Genomic DNA, 10,656 nt, shown 5'->3' on the forward strand with positions numbered 1-10,656 from the left:
AGCAACAAAGAACATTTCTATCTCTGGGCCAGAATGGAGGGGGACAGGGACAACTTGCTCACCCAACTCCACCTACCAGCAGTACGAATCGGACCAGCAGCTCTACAAGCCATTTGTGCCTGGACTTAGAATGAGGAGGGAAGAAGCCAGCTGAGGTACACAGCAGTGGGAAATGCCTCTCTGAGTGGTGACTGCTGTGAGCTTTGCTCCCTGAAGCACAAAAAACTCCAGCCTTCCATTCGTGGGCTATTAAAGCTGTTACATCCCATAATGGACATCCTCAGGTGAAGGAGACAAACAAGGGAAAACGCTGAGATGCAGTCGCAAAGCTAGACACAATAACAGGCACGGAGTGAGAAGGATATGACACAGGGAGACAAACAGGAGCAAAATTTATGTCGCCGGAGATTACAAGGGCATCGTATATCACTGCTGGGGACGGGCTCTGAGCAGCAGCACAAGGGAAGACCCAACCTCAGAGGGAAAATCCTCTGAGCAGCAGTTCTGGCCAAGGGAAAGAGCAGAGCTGTGTGCCCCTTGCAGCACGAGTGCTTGAAGGAGATACCAAAATCACCGTCCAGTGCCTACTGCAATAACGACACCCAGGGATGGGGGGGGAGGGTGAGGGGCTGGGGAGTATTTCAGGTTGGATGGTAGGAACAAATTCTTCTCAGAAGGAGTGAGCACTGGCACAGGTTGCCCAGGGAGTGGGGTGTCCCCATCCCTGGAGGTGCTCTGGAACCGTGGAGATGTGGCACTGAGGGACGTGGGCATGGTGTCAGGTTGGGCTTGGGGATCTGAGAGGGTTTTTTCAGCCTGAATGATTCTGTGGTTCTACCTGAGGGTTTGGGCAAGGGGACGGAAGCTGCTGGGCACATCCAGCCCTAAACCTCATGACACAGAGGAGAATCCTGTCCTGCCTGATGGGAAATGTCACAAGCATCAGCAGACAGGTCCATCACACATCGGGAATGACCTTGACAATGCCATACACTCAGCTGAGCTGGTCTGGAGAGGAAGGTCTTACTGACAGTGTATGGGGATTGGCCATTCCTGTATTGACTGCCTCATGTTCATCCTAAAACCTGCAAACAGGCATGAAAATCCAGGAACGCTGAAAGGGTGTTGCCCTCTGGTTGGATTTTGTGTAATGTGAGTACTTTGGACTTTGTTTAATGCAATGCTGAATTACGAGCTGCTTGTCTTTCAGCCCAGACCCTTATTTTATTGTTTTAAAGGACTATTTGAATACATGCAGTACCTGCCATGCAGCAGCAACAACAGCTCAACACTGCAGGAGTCAAAACCCATCAGGAGAGGCTGGGTATGACCACCACCACCTCAAACACAGAGAAAGGGAGAAATCCCAAGCAATCTTTGCCTGAAATAAGCCTGCAGCCACACTCGGACATGTGCTCAGTTTTGCTGCTGGGGTAAGCAGAGAGGAAGGGCTGTGCCCCAACAGCAGCAGCCCACGGTGGGAAAGGATTTAAGCAGCTTCCTAAAGCATGGTGACTGCTGCAGAGGTGGAGGGGTTCTGCAGGACTTGGCTGCTCAGCTGTAAGTCGCTCACAACTCCCAGCTCTCATTATTCCACTCCAAGTCACTACATCAGCAGTCGTACTTCAGAGTGAGAACTGTCCTACTTTCAAATAACCAAAAGCGATGCGTGCCTCCGATTCCCATTGTCACGAACACGCGTTTTCAGTCTCCCTGCTTTGAAAGGCTCTCTCTGCTCTTGGCTCACAGGAGCTGTGCCTTGCACAGATCCCTCAGTGTCATCAATTGCCCCGCAGCCCCAGCTGGCAGCAAGGTGGGGCACGATGACTTCACTGCTGGCTCTACTCATCACGGCAGCACTTTGGTCATTTGTCACACGCTGCCCTTCGTGGGCTGGACCCGTCATCAGCTCTGCAGGGACCGGACACCCTCAACCTCTGCATCACCCATAAAAAATGCCTTTTCCTGTCGCTGCACAAAGCGCCCAGAGGGCAGAGGCACAGCAAAGCCCCCCGTCCCCGCCTTCCCCCTCACACGCAGAGATATTGCATTCATTCATCTCAGGGGCCGCAGTGTGCTCGCAGCCTGACAATACATTATGGTGATGTAGGTCTTCATTTCACGCTGTCAGGGACTATAACAACTGTATCTATTACCCAGGGGGGCTAACGGGGGCAGCTTGGCCTGAGCTCATCGCCCTGCATCTGGCTAATGCCACTGGGTGTCCCCTGCCCCTGTCCCTCACCCCCTGTCCGCACGGCGCCGGGAGGAGGGGGGCTGCAGCAGGGGGTCCCGGCCCAGGACGGGTGTGGGGAGGGGGAGATGGATGGCCCCGAGCACTGCAGCACAATGAGGCAATTCTGCCCAGTGCAGCTCATCAATCCCCGTGCTCCTGCACCGCATCCCCCTCCGATCGGCCGCTGCTCGCCCCGGTGATAGCCCAGGTGTGTGGCTGTCACGGAGATAAAAGAGGCTTAATTAAGACCCAATAAGCTAAGTGATTTGTTATCTCGGTGCAATATATTACTCCAGCCTATCGATCCCACAAAGGCACATGTGGCCGAGGGCTTCTGACGCAGCTCTGTCCTTCCCTGGTGAATACACGCCAGCCCTTGCTGCTTGCAGGGGATGGGGCCGGCCCCTTACATCTCATGCAAGCACTATACTGTCAGCATTTGCTTCCCCCAAGGAAGGTGGTGATGCTCTGCTCTGCCTGAAGAGCAGCACTGGGCATGGCATGGGGGGTCAATGCCCTGGGACATCCCTCTGATGAGGGCTGCCTGCATCCATCCCATAGCAGGAGTGGGTCTGGAAGGTGGCAGTGATGGACAAGTGTCTTGGACAAGCCCACAAGACAATGAGCTTCAGTTCAACCACGTTCTCACCCAGGGCTGACATCCCCTGTGCCCGTGGCTGTGCCCGTGCTATTTCAGAGCCACGCATCCCCCGATCAAAGCGATCCCTCCCCAGCTAAAATCCAACCATTTCTTTTTCAAAACTTTAAGGCAGGCGTGAGGGGGAGAGGGAGGGGAAACCAATTCATTTAACATTCAAAATGTTAAACCGCTCAAGAAGTTCTTTGATCTTTTGAGGTTTTGCTGCAAAGGGAACACCCTTTCCCCATTGGTTTACTGAGTCACGCTTATTACTTCAATGCAGAAATATCCTTTATGTCAAGTGTATAAATATCCAACGCTAAGCCTCAGAAGCCTTTTCCTTTTTTCTTTTTTTTTTCTTTTTTTGTGTGTCTGTCTGTTTTTTTAATTCTTTTTGCAGAGTGTGTGTCATGCTCTCTGGAGCTGCCTGCTGCAGTGGCATCCAGGGCATCCCTGCAGGATGCTGGGTGCTGTGCACGATGTGTGGTGCCGTCCTCCCCAAATCCCCTAAAGCATGGCAGCCCTGGGAAAGCAGGCAGAAAGCACAAGCAAGGGGAGATGCAGAAGACATGGCCTCACAATGTTTTGGGTATTTTTTTGCTTGGAGGACTCATGCAAGCTGCTATTAGCAAGGACGTGCATCTGCTGGGAAATGCAACCTGCCCCCAGAATTCTGAGGAATGGTCGTAAAAATGAGAGCAAGCTGAGCCCTGGCGCTCCCACATACTCTGCTGGCACCTCGGGGCTGTGGTTGGGATTCAAAGTGGCCACAGGTGCCAGGGCCCCAGGGCAGAGCTGTGGTTGGCACACAGTACCTCAGTGCCCGTGTGCCCGGACCTCCCGCAGTGGGGTCTGGAGCCAGGCAGCTCCCTCCTGGCTGCCCCACGACTTGGCCTAGAGCTATGTCTGCAAAGGTGCCTGTTCAAACAGCATCAGGGCAGGCAAGCTGGGGCTTGAGAGCAGTACTGGGGCAACCTGTGCTCCAGGAGCCCCAGTGCTTGCAATCCCGCCCTCCCCTTCCAGCTGGACCCAGCAGTGGGGAGGGGATCAGCACCCACCTGCTTGCTTTCGGCTTCCAGCCTGAGATGTCACAATCCAACAGGTGCAGGGCAGCCTGTACTGATGCCAAGGGTCATGGCAGATAATGCAAAATATGCTTGGAGTCCTGCCTTAACTTTGCTTTAGCAACAAGGAGAGGTCCCAGTGTTCAGCAAATCCCATGCTTTGCTCAGTCAGGCACTGGCACTGCTGCCCGGAGGAGCTGTGGACACCCCACTCCTGGAGGTGCCCATGGTCAGGTTGGATGGGACCCTGGGCAACGTGTTCTGGTGGGTGGCAATCCTTTCCACAGCAGTGGGGTTGGAACAGGAGGATATTTCAAACCCCTTCCGACCCAAGTCATTCTATGATCCTACAATTCCCCATGACATCCCCAAAATGGGACCGTGTTCCCCATGTGGCCGAGCTGCAGGCTTGGCCAAGAGGGACTCGTGCTGTGCCACAGCTCACTCGGGCACGTGCATCCACCCTGTGCCCACCCAGCCACACTCCCTGGGCAGCTCAGACCAGCAGAGCACACACATGCCCCCAACACCCCTCCCTTGGGCTCCTGTTTGCTGGACCCCAGTGATCCCACCCCAACACCCAGCCCCACGCCGTGCTCCCAATGGGCTGAGCGGGGCAGCCGATGGGCTTTGCTCTCCCCAGCACAGCAGTGGGGCTGCCAGGACTGCTCTCTGCCCATCGACATTGCTGCTCACCTCCAGCAGGGCAGCGGGCGAGCGCTTTCCTTCCCTCGCCTTTTCCCCACGAAGGAGGTCACACCCTCTGATTACCTAACAGCAGCCGGCTCTCGGCAAAGCAAACAAACTTGACATTCACATAACCTGCCGCGCTCTCTCCGGCAGGGATTATTAAGTCATTAGAGTCTGTTAGCAAATTTTCCCAAATACCTTTTTTGCTTCTTCCCAGGGGCACCTTCATGGTTAACGATCCCATCCTACCAGCTGGGCTGAAATCCACCCACTGCAGCCCAGAGACCCTGGGGGTGCAGGAGCTGCAGAAGGGGACGTTGGGAGCTCCCCACAGGGCATCTTCCCCTGAGGATGCTCAGCTCCAAGCACCCCATGAGCTGTAGAGTCCAAGGAGGGCTTTTTACAGATGCAGCAACCCAGGGAGGGCATGGAAGGGGTGAGGTGTCCCCCTGGCAGGGAGGTGACCCCCATCTTCCCTCGGTAACACACACCCGCTTTTCTCCTTCGCTGAGCTGGCAGCCCAGGGCGATATTTCTAACAGGCAAGTGTATTGCCTAACTGGAGACAGAATAAAAAATAATCATAAAAAACCAGTCAGGCAGGCCGGGTCAGTGCAGAGGAGATAGGTTTCACCCACCTGCAGCTGACTTGCCCTCTCGTTCTCAGGCTGAACAGTGTGTACATCAACAGCCTGATGAGATGCAGTTCGGTAACGCAGGGCAGCAGGCCAGCTGCACCCAGGCCTGGAGCCCCTCAGCGTGAGCAGCCCCAATCCCAAACCCACCAGCAGCTTTGTGTTGGGGTTTATCCCATAGGACCCTCAGGAGGTGGCTCCCCACGGCAGATGCTCCGTGCCCCCCATCCTGCTCAGCCACCCATACGTTGTGTGGTGTCTCAAGAGGAGATGAACTTGCAGGAATCCCCGGCATCTGCAGCCTCTCCCCAGGGCGCTGCTGGGGAGGCTCTGCCAGCAGACACCAGGGTTTCTGCAGCCCAGGGGCTTGGCGAGAGCCAGGAGGAGGCACAGAGCATCCAAGGCCCAGGGGCTCGCATGGCACCGTGTGTTTCATTTTACCAGCCCCCCAGGTTTTCCATTTGCAGCAGGAGCTAGGTCTGAAGGAATGAGCAGAGCTACCACCTTAGGCATAGGCAAGCAGGGAACACCAAGAAACGTCTCGTTTTTAGTCCCAAGCAGTCTCACACATTTGGGATTGATTAAATAATCGCAGAACCCTCGCCTGTTGCTATTCATATCAATAAAACCAGAAATGACAATAAACCTATTGCTGCAGACATCGCCTCCAGGCTAGCTCTGCACAGAAACATGCTTTCTGCTCAGGCACCACTACGGTGCTTTGGCCAAAACCTCTCAGCAGACCCAGCGAGGCCACACTTCCCACCCTGGGCCATCAGCATTTTCATCAGCAGTTCCCCTCTCTGCTCTTGTTCTCAGCATTAAGGCAGTGAGGGGAGGGGGGGGTGAGGGAAACAGGCTGTGTTGGGGTGGGGATGCAGGGAGGTGTTGGCAGCAATACCTTCATCACAGAAAACTCTCTGATTTCCCAGGCAAATGTGAGTGCCGCAGGAACTGGAGCCACTTTTCCCTAAAGCCTCTCCCCAACCCCTGCAGGCATGGAGGGAACAGGGTCTGCGCAGTGGGGTGGGTGGGAGCAGCCCAGCCTTGGGGCACAGCACAGCCCCACTGGGCTCCCACATCCCCACCCGGACCCCTGGCAGGGGAACCACTGAGGAACGCTCCTCCTCGCCTAAGGTGCTCATGGAAAGCGATTTGTCACATGAGCCTGTTTGCTTCCAAAATAAATCTCCCTTAAAGGCAGGTAAATCTCAGGCAGGATCTGTAAGATACCCTAATGTGGCATTAAGCTGAAGTTAAGGTTATATTCCTCCAGGGATGCCAGATGGGATTTGCTTTCCTTGAAGACAGGACACGTATTTCAACTCTAATGGGTTGATGGAGCCCCTTTTATCTTGTAAATATGAATGAGGAAGGGGGAGCTATTAAATAAATGGAGGGGTTTTACCTGAGCCTTTTTCCCTGTCATCAGTTTGGACTGTGTTAAAGACCTTTGTTTTCTCGGTGGAAAACTCACTCAATCATTCAGAAAGGAGCTAAATGCCTTTTGAGAACATAACCTTTATTTTCCAGATAAATGGCTCACTCAGAGCAATTTGCATGTGGGAAGCTAGCATATAGCACAGTAAAAATATATATATTTAAAACCCAATAGCAATGTAGGTCACGATACAAACATCAGCTGCTGAGATGACTTCTCTGGGGCTGGAAAGTTAGGGAGCTCAAGGCAACTGAAAAAGATGGGAGGGTTCTGCACAGCAGCTCTGCATAGGGCTGAGTGGAGGGGTGGATCCACATTGAGACCATGAGTCTGACCGAATAAATGACCCCCACCAACCACCCCACTCTGCCACCTTCCTCCCCAGGCTCACAGTCACATCACAGCCCGTGTCTCTTTCTCCCAGGCTCTCTCCACTATTGGTTCTACCATTGGGCCGTGACACCTATCACACAAATCCTGATTGCACTTGGCCACCTCTGCCCCACAGCACTGCAACCCCACAGCCACATCGATGAACAAGACACCCCAGAGCAGCTCCTCACTCCCTGTATAAGTATTTCCCTGCCAGAACAGACCCACTTGCCCAACCCTGAAACAGTCCCGGACCTCCAAGGCTCTGCAGACCCTGAGCTAGAAGTCATCGCCACCTCCGACAAGGTGGAAACAGACCTGCAAGGCATTCCCCCCCCCCCCAGAGCTCTCCTGCTACAGTGGGGAGGCAGAGCTGCAGCCCTGGGAAAGGTGCTGGGAGCCAGCAGCTGCAGCTCAGAGCGATGCCAACTCCAGCTGCTTGTTAATTATGGTAACATGTTGTCTCATGTACGCACCTCCGCGAAGACGCTGCATTAGCTTGATAAGTATTTAACACTTGGCACTTGGGGAGATTTCCACTTAGCATCCAGCAGGGCTGAGCAGCACTGGGCAAGGTGGCACGGGCAGGGCACCAGGAGAGGGCAGGGCAGGGCAGAAGGTGGCACGGTCCTGGCAGCAGTGGGGACTGATCCTTACACTGGCTGAGTTAACACTGCTGGCAGTGGGGCCGTGTGGGAGCCTGGCTTTTTTAGCCTCCCATCACCACGCTGCGTGCTCAGAGCTGCCCCTGCACAAAGCCCAGGCACTGCTCCGAGCTTAATCTGTCCTGCAAACGGATATTGTCATCACCGGTGGCTTTTTTTTCAGCAGGCTTTTCTTGTCGGCTCTGCATGGCTGGCCGCCGTGTGGCTCCCGTTGTGCTGATGCGTTCAGGTCCGGTGTGCTGCTCGAGAGACATCTTCATCTGCAGAGCTGCCTGTTTGTGCCAGGCCACGTGAAAATGAGCCACACAAACAAGGAAACCTCCCTCCCACGTGTCTGATTCTGTGCAGGGATGGGGGTGAACAGACCCTCCCCATCTCCAGAGCTCATCCCCACTCCCAGTACCACTCCTTACACGGGGCTGTGGATGGCACAGCAACACCACTTCCCCTCTTCATTAGCAGGTTGCATTGGCCTCTTCCATAGGCTTGAATGCAGATAAATCTTTTTTTCCTGAATTGAAATCAGTAATTATGACTCAGTGTTAGCACAGAGCTGGTGAGTCAGGCACAAAAGCATTTTCCCTCTCACCCTCCAGGTCTAAGGTACATCACTCGCCTGAGCCTCCCGTGTGTGGTCCTCATTCAGGGCTTTCACAAACATCATTAGCAATCCATGAGCGAGTTCAGCAACAACCCACAGCCAATGCTGCCACCTCCTCTTCAATTCCCCAGGGTGGGAAAGCACCTGGGAAACACATAGGTGGCCCTCACCTGCTCCACGGAGGGGATGCAGAGCAGAAACTTCTGCCTTTCTTGCAGAGCTCTGCCCACTGTCAGGTTGGCAGCCAATGCCCAATGTCATAGTGAGTGTTGGCCCCAAAGGTGCCCAAGCCCATTGCATCCCCAGCACCTGGCTCTAGGATAAAGAGCTCCAGCCACACTGGTGTCCTTTCCCTTCAGCAGAACGGTACCCAGAAACCTGGATGTCCCCAGCACCAGAATCCTGCTTCCCAAATACCACAAACCCCTGTCCCACAGCCAGGGGAGGGCTCTGAGTGGGGACACAGCCCAGCCTTGCAGCCTGGCCCCCCAGAACCCCCAGCAGCCCATTCCTCCCTCCCAGCTGCACACCCCAGAGCTCCCCTGCACAGACGTGCACACGCTTGCCTTTGGGCTCTGGTGGGTTACTAGAGGGGGTGTTTTGCTGTTGGGTGGGGCTGGTTATGGCTGCAGGTTGCCTGCCCACTCCCTTTGATGCCCAGCTCATCTCCTTACCCCATCTCCTCTCCTTACATCTCTGTGGAATTTAACTCCATCCTTCCCATCGGTGGCTGCTCCTCCTGCACGGAAGCAGTGGGGTGATTTATTCACCCAAGCACAAAGAAGGAGCTAGTAGGCAGCAGCAACCACGCTGAGCCCGTCCCAAGAAGGGCCCTGCTGTTGGGTCATTCGGAAAATAAACGTGGGCAGATCTGCTGCTGGCACGTGGGCTGCAGAGGCACCTGTTGTAGCTCCTCCACTCCCAGCTGCCTATGGGAAATATCAGAAAAGAGTATTTATAGAGGCTTTATCCTAAGAAGACTGGGACTGGCCACTGGTTCCAGAAGTCATCCTCCACGCTTCACCTTGCATGCAGATGCCACTTGAGAGCAAGGACCCTGCCCAGCGCTGAGCTCCAGAGCTGTGCTTGCATGGGAGGACTCCATATGCTCATTATTTGGGCTATTTCAGAAGTAAAAAATAAAAAATCCCATTGGGATAACGTGAGAAGGATCCGTCAGCCTCCAGCTCCACACCGAGGGGATGAAGCATGCAAAAACCCCAACAAAGCAGACTTTGTTTAAACTGCTTAGGCACTCGGAGGTGAACTGGAAGCTAAGACATGCTGCGGAGTTACAGCCAGATGTGGTTTCCAATGGCCGAGTTAGGCACCTCGGAAACTTGAGGTTTATTAATGAAGGTGCCTGATGAACCATAACGGGTGCTGTAATTACCTGGCTCCGGGCAGCAGGCAGTGCTGCTGTAGCCAACCACACACCCAGTCGAGCAGGGACAGCATCTCCCAGAGGTGAGCGAGGAGGTGAAGGTCATTCCCCACGCTGACAGCTCTACAGCTTCAGTGGATGGCTGGGGGGAGATAACAGAGCCTGGGGGTCAGCGCTGATAAGAGATGAAGAGGCTCTGGGGGGAGGAATAACGGTGTGTGAAGGGCGATGCTCCGCTCCTGGTGACAGCGCTGGGTCTGAGGATGGTCACCCAGGGACTGGGACACCGAGCACGAGCTGAGAGCTGGGCCTTCCCCAGTTCAGACCAGTGGGAGGAGCTGAAGGAGGTGGTGGCCTCCTTCCCAAGCCCAACACCACAAGGGCTGCTCCATAGGTTGATGCCAGTGCCCCAACCACCACGCACCCCCTGCGAGAAGGAAACAATGGTGGGCAAATGAAGCTGCACCTACCCAAGAGCCCACAGCAAAGGGGCTGCAGGGCCTTTGCAGGGGTGCAGAGGACTGACCCCACTGGATCCTTTGTGCCAACCCTGCTGCACGGCCCCAAGGGGCAAAGCTATCACCTCGCCAAAGAGACACTGCCTGGGAGCTTTTCACACCTGATTCTGTCTCTTCGAGTTTCACACCAGTGAATAACTGTGACCTCGGGAGGGGAGTGCATCAGCTATACTTCCCAAATATCAGCAAATTGTGTGAGAGAAAGAGATATGCTAAGGGGGCAGGCTGCTCAAACCATTACCATCCTTCTTAGTACCACTTAGCTGAACCGTTAAAAAGATCCAGGGCTCCCAAAGACAATTAAGCTCAAGGGAAGCCATAAATCTCAATAAACATCAGGCCAAGTTTTCTTCACTGCTTGAAACAACAGATATAATTTCATTGGTTACTGAGCTCATGCTCCCAAAGGGA

At 54.4% G+C, this 10,656-nt stretch overlaps 1 long non-coding RNA gene across 1 annotated transcript; it reads right to left on the reverse strand.

Moving 5' to 3' along the window:
* Positions 1 to 8,357: 8,357 nt before the first annotated feature.
* LOC136049106 (uncharacterized) lies at positions 8,358 to 9,766 on the reverse strand. Its single transcript, XR_010622269.1, has 3 exons — positions 9,737 to 9,766; positions 9,018 to 9,272; positions 8,358 to 8,487 (listed from the first exon to the last, which is right to left on the reverse strand). It is a non-coding gene; the product is annotated as an uncharacterized LOC136049106 (long non-coding RNA).
* Positions 9,767 to 10,656: the final 890 nt, after the last annotated feature.

The sequence above is a fragment of the Cyrtonyx montezumae genome, unplaced genomic scaffold (genome assembly GCF_038088225.1).
Source record: "Cyrtonyx montezumae isolate F1298 unplaced genomic scaffold, pur_monq_1.0 scaffold_20, whole genome shotgun sequence".
Classification (NCBI taxonomy): Eukaryota; Metazoa; Chordata; class Aves; order Galliformes; family Odontophoridae; genus Cyrtonyx; species Cyrtonyx montezumae.